Raw genomic sequence first — 10,906 nt, 5'->3', positions numbered from 1 at the left:
AGGAGGTGGAGGGGTGGGATTCAGGGCACTGTATGGGCTGACCTGCCCTAGGTGGCTGAGCCTCCAGTGAAGGTGAATCAGGGCCCAGATGTCCACACGTATGGGTTCCCCCAGCCCTGCATAGAGATGTGCCACCTGCTGGCCAGGAAACACTTAGAACTGCTGTCAGTAAATGTAACTGCCTGGGTACTGAGTGTTCATCCTGACTCTGAGATAATGTTAGAGTCAGCAGTGCGAGGCTGTTTTGAAGTCTTAAGCCCTGACCAGGTGCACTGCTGATACTAATACAGCTTCTTTAGGCTGTTCTCTTATCTCAAGTGACCTTGATGTGAGGTAGTAAATTTTGGCAAGACCATAGGTCTTATGGGTGAAATGAAAACAAGAGATCCATATGTGCGAGTGCCCAGGCCCTCTAGGTGCCACCAGAGGGCACCACTGGTCTCCTAAAACCAAAAATCCAAACCCAATGCTATCAAGTCGATTCCAACTCATAGCTACCCTATAGAACAGAGTAGAACTGTCCCATAGGAGTTCCTAGGAGCGGTTGATGAATTCAGAATGCTGACCTTTTGGTTAGCAGCCAAGCTCTTAAACACTCCTCAATCAGGGCTCGCCGCCAGTGACCCTTTAGTGGACTCATGTTCAGCCATCACTGGAAGCTGCTTCTGTTTATGCTTCTTACTTGTTTTCCGTCTCTTACTCTACTCTCCCTTGCCTGATTACTACCTTTTTTTCCTCCGGCTATCCCAACTAGGAGCTTTCTCTTTCCAGACAGAGGTGTTTCAAAGCTTGTTGTTGTTAGTTGACTTCCAGTTGGCTCCGAGTCATAGTGACCCTATGTATAACAGAACAAAATGTTTTCCAGTCCTGTGTCATCTTCATGATCATTGGTATGTTTGAGTCCATTGATGTGGCTATCATGCCAATCCATCTTATTAAGGGAATCCCTAGTTTTTGCTGACCCTTCACTTTCCCAAATATGATGTACTTTTCTAGCAATTGGTCTTTCCTGATGACATGTTCAATGTAAGCACAAGCTGAATTCTCACTTCTAAGGAGCTTTCTGGTTGTATTTCTTCTAAAACTGATTTGTTTGTACTTTTGTCAGTCTGTGGCATGTTCAATAATCTTCTCCAACACCACTATTCAAACACATCAGTTTTTCTGTTTTTCTTTTTCATTGTCCAATTTTGGCAAGCATATAAGGTGATTGAAAAGATTACAGTTTGGGTCAGGCACAGCTTAGTCATTGTCTTAGGCTGGGTTCTCTAGAGAAGCAAAACCAGTAAAGTGTGTAAATATATATATAGAGAGATTTATATCAAGGAAACAGCTCACGCAATTGTAGAGGCTAGAACGTCCCAAGTCTGTGGATCAGGGTAGAGGCCTCTCTCAATTCATGCAGCCACAGAAGCTGGCAAACCCAAGGTCGGCAGGTTGGAGAGCAGGGCTCCCACTCACAGGCTGTGAAGGTTGATGAATTCCAACATCGGCAGACAAGACCACAACGTTTCTCCTGATTCACATAGCTGCGAGGGCTGGCTAACCCAACATCAGTGGGTCGGGGAACAGGACTCTTGCTGGCAGGCTGTGAAGGTCGATGAATCCCAAGATTGACAGGTAAGCTGCTAGCTCAAGTCCCAAGAACTGGAGGTGAGATGACAAGAGGCAGCTGCTGGGTATGGAACAAGCCAAAAACCTTGGCCAGGCGAGCAGGAAGAAAGTAGCCAGCGGAGGACAGAAAGATGAAGGCTGAGGGGTTGGTGAGCCGCCATAGACCCCGCCCCCACTGGTACCACTCAGCACATTCCATCATGGGGGTGATCACATATCAAATTTAAACAGGGAAGTGATCACAACATTATACAACTGCCAAAACACTGAGAATCATGACCTAGCCAAGTTGACATACAATCTTAACCATCGCGGTCATCAAAGTGGCATCTTTGCTTTTTATAACTTTAAAGAGGTCTTTTGCCACAGAATTGCCTAGTGCAATACTTCATCTTATTTCTCGACCTCTGCTTCCACGTACATAGTCCGTGGATCCAAGTAGAATGAAATAGTTGACAACTTCAATTTTTTTCTATTTATCATGATGTTGTTTATTGATCAAGTTATGATAATTTTTATTTTTTTCATGTGAAGGTGTAATCCAAACTGAAGACTGTAGTCTTTGAGCTTCATCAGTAAGTGTTTCAAGTCCTCTTCATTTTCTGGCTAGACAGAAAGTTCACTGAAGTTGGCCTGAGTCCCTGGAGACAAATCCTATATTTGTAAAACATTTCTTTTAACAAAGAATTTCAGCAATGGTCAGGACCAAAGCACAGCCATTCTCTGGAACCTGACATGCCCTGCTGTCCTTGGCCAGGCTAAGGACAACAATGGGCAAGGTCATGTAGGACAGTTGAAGAGTGTGGTTAAGTCAGGCTGAGTAAGGTCAGGACTGGCAAGGACAGTGGCCCAGTTCAGGGGAAAGCATTGAGCTGAGGGGTCAAGAGGAAGCTCCAAAGGTGCAGCCACACACCTTGAATCAAGCTGGTGCCTTTCCTTCCCGCTGCAGTGAGATCTCTCATTTACCTGAAGAGACATGTCCCCTTTAGCTTCGTAGAGAAAGGCTTCCAAACCACTTCCCCATACCTCTACACTTCCTGCTTGATGATCCTTTATAGAACTGCATCCAAATAATATGAGAGTACGCAGTTTCCCATGTGTTGGAAAACAAGAGGGTGTCCCAAGTAAATGTCATCCAAAGAAAATAGGAGAGAAAGAAACGGCAGGATTCTGAACAGTGTGATCACAGTAGTAAGGTCAAGGGAACCAGTTTTCAAAGGGGCTGGAAACTGTTGTGGAATTACAGTTTTGTGCTCCCCACCCCCTTCAGTTTTTCCCCCTGGAAGGTTCTTCCTAGTTCAGGCTTCACGTGATTTTGCATTTTGATCACTTAAGTGATGATTCCCATCAACTACCAGAAAATTTAAATGGAAATAAAAGGAACAACAACTAAACCCTAAAAATAAAGTGAAGGAAGAATACAAAATACAAACATTACTTCGAAATATATGAGGCCCAAACCAGGATTTGCTTATGACATGCACAAATCTATAGTCACAAGGGCACAGTATTCCTTCCCTTTGGTCCTGCTTTCCTGCCGACTTATGAGGGGCTCTCCTCAGCTGCCTCCTTCCCCGGGGTGCCAAGGTTCCCATCTGTAGGGCAAAGTCAGAGCCACAGACCAGCTGTGGAGAAAGGAAGTGCTGTCGCACTCAGCTGCTCCCAGGCTTACTTCTGGAAGACTGCTCTTCTTCTGTCATGTGGGCTACCTGGATTTTCCATCTCTGACGAATAAAATGCATCCCTTTTAGAGCTTGTTTATGTGAAACAAAGGCTTTTGTTTAATTTTGGACTCTATGTGGACAAAGTGGATTTGAGGATTAAAACAAGAAGAGAGATTACCATACCGTATGACTCAGCAATTCCATTCCTAAATATATATCCCAAAGATTTGAAAGTAGGAACTCAAACAGTTATGTGTATACCTATGTTCATTGTAGCACTATTCACAATAGTCAAAAGGTGGAAACAACCCCAGTGTCTCAACAGAAGAATTTATAAGAAAAATGTGGTATATCTACACAATGGAATGTTATTTAACCATAAAGAATGAAATTCTGACACATGCTACAACATGGATGAATCTTGAAAACATTATACTGAGTGAAAAAAGTCAGGCACAAAAGGGCAAATATTGTACAAGACCACTTACACAAAATATCTAGAATATGCAAATGTATAGAGACTAGAGTTTATAAGTGGTAAACTTTAATCTCTATACATTTGTAAATTTATTTTAAACTGATAAATTTATCAGTTTATCAGGGGATAATGGAAAGGATAAATGGGGAGTTATTGCTGAAGGAGTACTGAGTTCTTGTTTGGGGTGATGAAAAACTTTTAGAAATGGATAGTGGTGATTTTTGCATAATATGGTAAATGTAATTAATGTCACTAAACCGTACACTTAAAAATGGTTAAAATGGTACAATTTTTGTTATACATATTTTACCACAATAATAATAAAAAAAGAACAAAACAAAAAAACAAGAAGAGTCCTGGTATAAATGTGTTATGTACTTGTTACTGAAATGTTGAAATCCTTTTCTGTGAAATGTGTCTTCCTCCCTCCAAAGGCCTAGCCTTTGCTTGCCTTTGCAAGGACCTTTCCCCATTCTCTTGCTCCCTCACAATCTCCCCTCACAACCGAGTGCCTGCTGTGTGCTGTTCTGAGTGCTCGCGTAACTAATCCAGCCCATTATTTTTCTTCAGTTTTTTAAAAAACTTTAAAATATTTGAAATAAATAAAAATGTACACAAGTGTTACAATACCAATTTTACTAGGTAGAAGAAACAACAGTGGCTTAAACAAGCTAGAAGCTTGTGTCTATCTAGTGACAGGGATGATGATGATAATAGCTAATCCTCACACAGGGTTCACAAGTGCTAGGCACTGTCTCAGGTTTTCCGTTGCATTAACTCACTTTAACTGTAACTATAGATAGTAAAGGAGCCCTGATGGCACAATGGTTAAGTGTTTGGCTGCTAAACAAAAGGTCAGCAGTTCAAACCCACCAGAGGCCCCATGGGAGAAAAGATGTGGTGATCTGCTTGCATAAAGATTACAGCCTAGGAAACCCTATGGGGAAGTTCGACTCTGTCCTATAGGTTTGCTATGAATTGGAATCGACTCAATAGCACACAATAACAACATAGATAGTAAACCAAAGTAGTATATATTATGAGGTTTATGCTGTTAAGATTTTGTGTAAATGAGATCTTACTGCATTTCTTTATTTTTAAGCTTTATTTTGTTGTTGATGTTGACAATATACACAGAAAAACATATACCAATTCAACTGTTTCTACATGTACAATTCAGTGATATTGATTACATTCTTAGAGTTGTACAACCATTCTGACCCTCTTAGCTGAGTTGTTCCTCCCCCATTGAAATAAACTGACTGTTCCCTAAGGTTTCTATCCCTAATCTTTTAGTTGCTGTTGTCACTTTGATCCCATATGTTGTTGTAGTTGTTAGGTGCCGTTTAGTTGATACAGACTCATAGCAACCCTATGTACAATAGAAGGAAACACTGCCCAGTCCTGCGCCATCCTCATAATCGTTCTTGTGCTTAAGCCAATTCACTGTGTCAATCCATCTTGTTGAGGCACTTCCTCTTTTTCATAGACCTTTTACTTTACCAAGCATAATGTCCTTCTCCAGGGACTGATCCCTACTGATGACATGTCCAAAATATGTGAGAAGAAGTCTTACCATCCTTGTTTCTAATGAGCATTCTGGTTGTACTTCTTCCAAGACAGGTTTGTTCTTCCGGCAGGCCATGGTATATTCAATATTCTTCACCTACACCATAATTTAAAGGCATCAATTCTTCTTTGGTCTTCCTTATTCATTGTCCAACTTTCAAATGCATATGAGGTGATTGAAACCACCATGGCTTGGGTCGGGTGCACCTTAGTCTTCAACGTGACATCTTTGTTTTTTGTTGTTTTTTTTTTTTTTTAACACTTTAAAGAGATTTTTTTGCAGAAGATTTGTCCAATACAATGAGTCATCTAATTTCTTGACTGATGTTTCCATGGGTATTGATTGTGGATACAAGTAAAATGAAATCCTTTACATCTTCAATCTTTTCTCCGTTTATCAGGATGTTGCTTATTGGGCCAGTTGTGAAGATTTTTGTTTTCTTTATGTTGAGACTTAATCCATACTGAAGGTTGTAGTCTTTGCTCTTCATCAGTAAGTGCTTCAAATCCTCTTTATAATCAGCGGGCAAGGTTGTGTTATCTGCATATCGCAGGTTGTTAATGAGTCTTCCTCCAATCCTGATGCCACCTTCTTCTTCATATAGTCCAGCTTCTCAGATTATTTGCTCAGCATACAGATTGAATAAGTATGGTGAAAGGATACAACCCTGACGTACACCTTTCTTGAATTTAAACCACACAGTATGTCCTTGTTCTTTTCAAAGGACTGTCTCTTGGTCTAAGTACAAGTTGCTCACGACCACAATTAAGTGTTCTGGAATTCCTATTCTTCAAAATGTTACCCATAATTTACTATGATCCACAGAGTGGAATGCCTTTGCATAGTCATTAAAACACAGGTAAATATCTTTCTGATATTATTTGCTTTCGTACAGGATCTATCTATACGATCCATATAGATACTACTTAAAAGAGCATAATGCTCAAGGCAGACATTTTTTATTAGTTAAGCTAAACTATTGCTTGGTTTTAGGGAGGCTTCAGGGCATATTTTTGGTGTAAGTTTTAAAGATTATCTCAGGGCAGTAGTTTCAGGGGTTCATCCAGCTCCCTTTGCTCCAGAAAGTCTGGAGTCTATAAGAATTTGAAATTCTGCTCTGCATTTTCCTCCCTTTGATAACAATTCTTCTATAGAATCTTTGATCAAAAAGTTCACTAATGGTAGCCAAACACCAACCAGTTCTTCTGGTCTCATGGCAAAGGAGATGGTTGTTCATGGAGGAAATTGCTAGCACATTCCATGTCCTCCTGTTATTCGTGACTCTCCTTCTTCCTCTGTTGGTCCAAACAAATAGAAACCAATTGTTGTGCCTTGGATGGCTGCTTGCAAGCTTTTAAAACCCTAGGCACTAGGCAATGAACTAGGAGGTAGAACAGAGCACTAAACATGTAATTAGGCCAATTAACTGGGCTGTCCCATGAAACCATGACCCTAAACCTCCAAACCAAGGAACCCAATCTCATAGGTGTTTGGCTGTACATAAGCAGCCTCAGAAACTACTCTTTTTTTTGGTCATTGTTGTAAATATATTTATCACACAACTTTTGCCTGTTCAACTTTTTACAGGTGTACAACTTATTGACAAACTCTTTGTTGTTCAGCTGATTCCAACTCATAGCAGTCCTATAGGGCAGAGTAGAACTGTCTCATAGGGTTTCCAAGGCTTTAAATCATTACAGAAGCAGACTGCCACATCTTTCTCCTGAGGAGAGGCTGGTGGGTTCAAACCACTGACCTTATTGACAACAATTACAATAATCAGCGGTGCAACCCTACCCTTAATCAATGCAATTTTTCTATCACCGTTAATCCCCCCCTTCCTCCTCCCTCCCTCCCCTTGTATCCACTAATAAACTTTGGTCTTTATACATTTGCCTTTTCTTGTCTTTTTATATAAGTGAGGTCATACAATATATGTCCTTTTGTGACTGACTTAGTTTACTCAACATGTTTTCAAGCTCCATCCATACTGTAGCAAGCTCCATCCGTACTGTAGCATGTATCAACACTTTGTTTCTTCTACTGGCTGACTACTATTCCATTGTACTACACTTTGTTTATCCATTCATCTGTTGGTGGACATTTAGGTTGTTTCCACCTTTTTGGCTATTGTGAGTAGTGCTGCAATGAACATTGATGAACAAGTCTCTGAGTCTCTCTCTGTTTTCAAGTCTCTTGGGTATATACCTAGGAGTGGAATTGCTGGGTCATTTGGTAGTTCTATTTTTAGTTTTTTTGAGGAACCATCACACTGTTTTCTGCAATGGCAGTACCATTTTGCATTCCCTCCAGCAATGGATAAGGGTTCCAATTTCCCCATATCCTCATTAACATTTGTTATTTAGTGGTTTGTTTGTTTTATCTTAGCCATCCTAGTGGGAGTGAAATAATATCTTATTGTGGTTTTGATTTGCATCTCTCTGATGGCTAATGACATTGAGCACCTTTTCTTGTGTTTGGTGTCCATTTTAATGTCCTCTTTGGTAAAATGTCTATTCAAGTCCTTTGACCATTTTATGATTGGGTTATTTGTCTTTTTGTTGTTAAGTTGTCAAAGTTTTACACATATTTAGGTTATAAGATTCTTTTCAGACACATGGTTTCTGAAGATATTCTCCCATTTGGTAGCTTGTTTTTTCACTTTTCTTGGTAAGGTCTTCTTGTTGTTTATTGTTGTAGTTTAAGTGAAAGTTTACATTTGAAGTTAGTCTCTTATACAAAAATCTATACATATATTTGTATGTGAACATAATTGCTCTCCCTGTACTGTGACAGCACACTCCTCCTTTCCACCCCTGATTTCCCATGTCCATTCAACCAGCTCCTAACCCTTTCTGCCTTCTCATCTCATCTCCGGACAGAAGCTGCCCATTTAGTCTCATGTATCTACTTGAGCTAAGAAGCACACTCTTCACAAGTATCATTTTATGTCCCACAGTCCAGTCTAATCTAACCTAGGTAGTTTATTCTCTTAGATGATATTGTTAATGGAATTGTTTCTCTAATTTCCCTTTTCACAATTCTCATTGCTGGTAGAAACTCAACTGAGTTTTGTTTTTTGACCTTGTACCTTGCAACTTTGCAAAATTCCTCTATTGGACCTAGAAGTTTTCTTGTGGACTCTTTGAGATTTTCTATATATAGGATTATATCATTTGTGAATAGAGATGACTTTATCTCTTCTTTTCAAATCTGGATTTTTTAAATTTCTTTTTCTTGTCTGATTGCTCTGGCTAGGACTTCTAATACAATATTGAAGAAAAGTAATGAGAGCACTCACCCTTGTCTTATTATTCATTTCAAGGGGGAAAGCTCCCAGTCTTTCTTCATTAAGTATAATGTTGGCTGTTGGCTTTTCATATATACCCTGAATCATATTGAGGAATCTCCCTTCTATTCCAATCTTCTCCAGGATTTTCATCAAGAAAAAGTGTTGGAGGTAGAGCTAAGATGACAGTCTAGTCAGACACTCTAAGCCATCCTACTGCAACAAAGCCCTGAAAAACTAAGTAAAACGGATACAGACATCAATCCTGGAACCCTGAACCTTAAATGAAGGGATAAAGTATTAGATTGGAAGTCAGAGAGGAGAAGAAAAAACTGATAGAAGATAGAGAAGGAATAGAGATATGGAGTGGAGACTCCTTGCCAAATGGCATGACTCAGTGTGGCCATCCTGGAATAAAATCAACAACCCTGCATGCTGAAAGGCACCTTCATGGAATTCCCAATAGGAGATAGAGGTATGGAGGGAACACACCCAGGGCTAAGACCACATTTGCTGGCTGAAACTCAAGGAGGAGCCCAGAGTCTCTCACCTGGTAACCACAGGAGCACGCTACTACAACCCCACCCCTCTGGTGAACAGCAGCTATAATGGCCCCATCCTGGCAACCTCCTCCATCTAGCCCCCTTTGCCCTTGACTTTGTCCCCCCTCCTATCTCTGTCCTCTGCCCCACTGGCCACAGCCCTGAGGAGAACCGAGCTGGAAACCAGTTCCTTCTCTGCTGGCTCTGGGCCCCTCCTGCTACCCACCACAACCCTGAGGGGGTTGGCCTGGATACAACCCCTTCCCTGCAGGCTCTGGACCACTCCTGCCATCCACTTGGCCCCAAGGGGGCCCAGCCCATACCCTAGGCCCTACCTCACCAGCTCCGGACCCCTCCCACCACCAGCTGGGAAATAATTCCTGAATGTCTCAGAGACAGCAAGTAATATCAAAACACATTAAAAAAGGACAAGATGGCTCCAATAAGCGATCAGAATAAAGCACCAGTTGACCTTCCAGCAGAATAAAAGGCACTGGAACTACCTGATAGGGAATTTGAAAGTCTAATATTCAGGGCTCTCCAATAGATTAGGAAAGAGATCAAGGAAAATGCAGAAAAAACTATGGAAAACACAGACAGAGCCAACCAAAATATAGCCGAAATCAAAGAAAACACAAACAAAGCAATAGAACAATTCAGGAAAGTAATACAAGAACAAAATGTCAAAATAAATAATTAGAAATCATGCAAAAACAGCAATTAGAAATCCAAAAGATGAACAACAAAATTTCGGAAATAGACAACATAATAGAAGGTTTTAGGAGCAAATTTGAACCAACGGAAGACAGAAACAGTGAAATTGAGGACAAATCCATGGATGCCACTTTGTTTGAGGAAAAATCAGAGAAAAGAATGAAGAAAAATGAAGAAAATCTAAGAGCTATGTGGGATACAGTCAAGAGCTAAAATTAGCATGTGATTGGAGTTCCAGAACAGGGGGAGAAAATGGAATACACAGAGAGGATCATTGAAGACTTGCTGACAGAAAACTTCCCTAATATCGTGAAAGATGAAAAGCTGGCCATCCAAGGAGCTCAAAGAACCCCATATAGGATAGACCCCAAAAGAAAGTCACCAAGACATATCATAATCACTCAACAAAACAAGAGACAAAGAAAGAATCCTGAGAGCAGCTTGAGAAAAATGAAAAGTCACATAGAAAGGGAAAACAATAAGAGTAAGCTCTGATTACTCAACAGGTACTATGCAGGCAAGTAGGCAATGGAATTACATATATAAAACTTTAAAAGAAAAAAAAATGCCAACCAAGAATAATATACCCTGCGAAACTCTCTCTCAAATACGATGGCAAAATTAGGACATTTCCAGATAAACACAAAAGAAACTTACAAGAATTATTAAAGGGAGTCCTTCAGTTAGAGAACCAACAACATCAAAAAACAACATGAATATAAGACATAGGTCGGTATCAGCCAAATACTAACCTGGGTAATGAAATCTCAAGGATAAAACAAAACTAACAGTTTCAAATCAGGAAACTAGAGACATCGATCTGTAAATGATGACAACAACAGAACAATACAAGGAGGAATGCAAGGTATAGCTATAGAACTTTGAAATGGAGAGGAAGTCAAGGCAATATCAAGTAATAAAAGACTGGTTCAAACATAGGAAGATAAGGGTAAATTTCAAGGTAACCACAAAGAAAGTTAACAAACCTACTCATCAAAATAAAGAAGAAAAATATAAAGTCTCTTGAAACACAAA

This window comes from Trichechus manatus, unplaced genomic scaffold (assembly GCF_000243295.1).
Source record: "Trichechus manatus latirostris isolate Lorelei unplaced genomic scaffold, TriManLat1.0 scaffold00042, whole genome shotgun sequence".
NCBI lineage: Eukaryota > Metazoa > Chordata > Mammalia > Sirenia > Trichechidae > Trichechus > Trichechus manatus.
Note: the sequence above shows the minus strand (reverse complement) of the source record.